Here is a 4,666-nt window from a genome sequence, read left to right as displayed (position 1 = left end):
TACAGACGGTTGTGTGCACAGTCCAGACCATCACGGAAGACAACCTTTCGTCCATTTATACTTGTTATTGTCGCAGAAAGGCTGGCAACATCAAAGATCACTCCCAAACCAGTAATGATCTCCTACAATCTCTTCCAACAGGGAGGAGACACAGAGGCTTGAAAACATGGACCAGCATGCTCAGGAACACTTCCTTACCTACCATAAATAGACTGACAAATTAACATCTCTCACTTTTCAAATAATATCAATCTTGCTAATGTCGATCTTACTTTGCACACCTCCTGTGAAGCTGTAACCTTGTATGCCTCACTCTGTCCAAAGACCCTGTGATCTCTGTTTTCTTGGTTAGGGTCATGTGCCTGCACTACAATAAAAACAAACCTTTCGATTGTACGTTTGACTAAAATAAGCGAAACCAAATCAGATCAAACACGTGGACTGCAGTGGCTCAAGGTCTTCTCAAGGGCAACTGGAAAAATGAACTCATGCTGCCTCAGTCAGAAATACCCATATCTAATTAATGAATATAAGAAGATGACCACACTTAGGAAGGACAGACAGAGGGAATCAAATCGCTTTAAACATGATCTTAGGTATATACAGTTTTCCCTCACTATTTGTAATTAGAGTATTCCTACAAAACCATCCACAAGCGGATATGGTGTAAAGTGCAGTACCACTGATTTATATGGGAAAATTTTCGGCTTTCTTCGTAAAAGTGAAAATCCTGTTCGGATTTCTTTTGGTTAGCGAAACAATGTCCGAATGTAAGTCAGTCGGAAAGGGAAGTGGCGAAAAATGAACTTTTGAAAAGTGGGGGATACCTGTATTTACATGGGCATGATATTCAGGAAGATGGGAAAGGCGAAAAATAAATGAGGTGAATCCCACATTTTATTTCCAGCCCAGCTGATCATTATTCTCTTTGTTTGCTCTTTTTCTTATTTATCTTTCTTTCGCTATTGATTCCTCCTCCGCTACAAAGCAGACTTCCCTGTCAACGGTATTAATCACACTGCTTTCCAGCTGCTTTCAGTTCAGGAAAGTTTCCCAGCACTTTCTGTTTGTTTCTTTGCATTTCTTTCTATAATTTCAGAATTTCAGCTATTTCCTTTATTTGATTTTACCTTCAATTTTGTTAATTCGTGGGATGTTGGCATTCGTGGGAAGGGCAGCATTCGGTAACCATCACTAATTGCTCTGATTATGAGGCCATTCCACAAGCCAATATAAAGTAAAGCACATTGTCATGGGTCTCAAGTCACAATTAACCCAGACCGGGTAATAACATTAGATTTCTTTACCGAAGGTGATCAGTGAAAGATGAAGGTTTTCGACAAAATGTTGCTTTTGTTTGTTTTTCTTGAAATTCACTTTTATTCTAAATCTTATCATTTTTATTTAAGTTCTGTCATCAGCTGTGGTGGACTTGAAACACTATTTTTCGTTTAATAAGCTTAGTTTCTGAATTACATACAGCGAAATTCCTCCATTCATAAATTGTCCTAATCATGAAGTAACTTCCGAGGCAAGAACAATTTTATGATTGAAATATTTGTAATCGGAAAAGTGGTCAAAAGAGAGCTTGAAACATTAAGTCTGAATTTTACCAACGTGCAGGCAATGGTTTGTTCAGCAACAATACTGACACAGAGATGAAGATTGTGGATATGAGGAGCTGGGAGTGGACAGGTTTGGTGACAGAGAGAACAAGAGACATAATTCAGTTCAGGGCAAAAAGGGATCTCGAGGTTGTGCACAGTTTGGTTCACAGATGTTTGTGAGGGAGTGGTCTGCAATTCATGGGTAATGAATGGAGACTGCAATTGAAACTGGAAACAATAGTTTCTTTCTCTGACAAATATAGATAACAGAAATTGCAACGACATTCAGTCTTGTTTATGGGATTAATGAATGGACAGAGGTCAGTCTTGTTTATGGGATTAATGAATGGACAGAGGTTGAGAACACCAACAATAGCGAGAATAGGTTAGTAGCACACTCTCCACCCCGCCCAAAATAATCATCAGCACTGCATATCCGATATGGTAGAAATACCCAAGAGGGGGAAATCTTGAAAAGACTCAAGGGAAACCTCCTCTCCATTGTTTTAATGTTCCAGTCCGTTCTTATCAGATTCAGATCTGTGCAGCTGTCGATCTCTGTTACTGTTGGAGCTGATGCATCTGTTACTACAGTGGGATAACGCGCTGACTGAAGCCTCTTACGAATAGGAGAGGGAAACCCTCCAGTGACACAGTTGCTTTGTATGGAGACTGACATCAACCACAGTCAGAGCAATACAGCTTTCAATTCAGCACATTCAGTTCACAATTTATCTGGACTGGACTACATGTTGACATTGCTGGCTATTGGTCACATCTCCCATCACCAATCGCTCTAGTGAAGTCAGTTGTGAGGGAGAATAAGAATATTTTCCTTTCGTAGGCTACATGATTCTGCTCTGTTTTCCGTTTCCTATGCTGTAACCATCTCTCCAAAAATCCCTCCACCCCCAAAAGGAAAACAACCAGGATGTTGTTATTGTGCTGATCTCTCTTCCACGGGAACAAACGCTAGCGAACAGACTGTCATTGGGCACAGTTGCCCTGAACATGGACAGGAAGTGTGGACTTCTCCGAATGTTCCTCTCACTGCTCTAATAAGGCAACTTTGGAACTTCCAAAGGGAATATGCTTCAGTAATTTATGTATATAAATTGACAGACTTCTAAATGCAGTTTCATTTGCTGTAAACCGTATTTTGTTACGCATTTTGGCCTCAGTCCATCACTAAAAGAGATAATTACAATGAACTTATTCGTCTAGACTTATGAATTAATGAGTCAGGTTCGAATGAACATGTTATTGGCTGGCAGATAGGGCGGAATGGGAGCAGTTGCTGTGGAGACTGCATGGGGTGTTTGTGCAGTCCTTGCACAAAAGAAAAATCCCATGCAAGGACTGCACAAAACACTATATAGGACAAACAGGAAGACAGCTAACGATCCGCATCCACGAACATCAACTAGCCACGAAACGACACGACCAGCTATCCCTAGTAGCCACACACGCAGACGACAGGCAACATGAATTTGACTGGGACAACACTACCATTATAGGGCAAGCGAAACAAAGAACAGCCAGGGAATTCCTAGAAGCTTGGCACTCATCCACAAACTCCATCAACAAACACATAGACCTAGACCCAATACACTGGCCACTACAGCGGACAGCTGAAACGGACAACCGGAAGCGGCAGGGACAGACCACTATAAATGCCGGAGGAAACACCACAGAAGCGCTTCACAGGCGGCTCCCAAGCACTGAGGGTGTCACCTAGACAGGGGACGAAACGTTTGCAACAAAAACTTCCAGCTCGGCAAACAGAACCACAGCATATTGTTCATATCTGGCAGGATACTTACAATTAAAAGCAGACACTCGTAACAACATGTGAAGGGCAATGGGGACAATACAAGAGACTAACAGTAGAGGTATAGTCATTCCAAACTGGAAGAGACGATGGACTGAGTTTCCCCCACTTTTCCTGTAAATAATTCTGTGATATATAATCAAAGCCTTTGCAGAGGGGGTAGACAAGCTAGTTCAAAGAAGGACACAGAGTGCTCCACCATCAATAATCTATTCCTATTATCTCATGAAATTTCAGCTGCCTCTAAAATGCCTTTTCAAACAAATTGGAGTTCCTGAGATTTACAGGCTAATCAGAAAAATATTATTTTTTTCCTTTGAATCTTAAAGAAGAAACAGATTTCGGCCGTAACACCGGTGCCACAGACACGCCAACTCTAGTAGGAACAGGAAAGGACTACATTGTGCACTTATAACCAAATTCAGCATGTAACCCTGTCAAGAAACATGAAATATAATGATACGGAAACATGAAATAACAACAGAAAATAATGGTAGAAGCGCAACAGATGAGGAAGTATATGCAGAGCGAAACAGAGTTAACATATCGAATATGATGTGACACTGTTCTGAAAAAGTCATATTGAAATCAAAGGTTAATTCTATGTATCTTTGCTCAGAAGATGCCAGACCTGCTGAGTTTCCCTCTATCGATTTCTTTTTCTTTCTGAACAGTGACAAATTGACTGATCTGAATGATATAAGCAAAGCTGCTGTCTCAGTTGAATCTCGAATATTTGTTTATGGACATTAAATGAGAAATTACAAAGTTCTTATGTTTGACAGAGCTGTAAATATCCATGACGTATTACATTGTGATACAAAAACATTGTGAGACATTATTGAAACAAAATCCGAAGTTGCTGCAAAAGATCTGCAGCATCTGTGCAGAGAAATCAGAATTAACGTTTCTAGTTCAGTGGCCCTTCCTCAGAACAGATGGTAGCCCTGAAAATGTTGATTAATATACAGCAGAGGCTGAATAGCTGTTAATGGAGACTGTTAGTAGCTAACAATCGGGGGTGAGTAAGTTGCATTCTCGGGTCAGCATACATTCATGTCGAATTCTGAGCTCAAAACCTGCATGAATTTATGCAAAACTCTGTTATTTCACTTTATAGATTAGAATCAATCTAAACATCAGGTCATAGACAGAGAACACGGGGGCTAACACCTTCAACATGTTGTCTAGCTATCACCATTGTTAACAGCTAACCCAAGAATGCAAC

The sequence above is a fragment of the Chiloscyllium plagiosum genome, chromosome 11 (assembly GCF_004010195.1).
Source record: "Chiloscyllium plagiosum isolate BGI_BamShark_2017 chromosome 11, ASM401019v2, whole genome shotgun sequence".
NCBI lineage: Eukaryota > Metazoa > Chordata > Chondrichthyes > Orectolobiformes > Hemiscylliidae > Chiloscyllium > Chiloscyllium plagiosum.
This window is presented reverse-complemented; position numbering follows the sequence as displayed.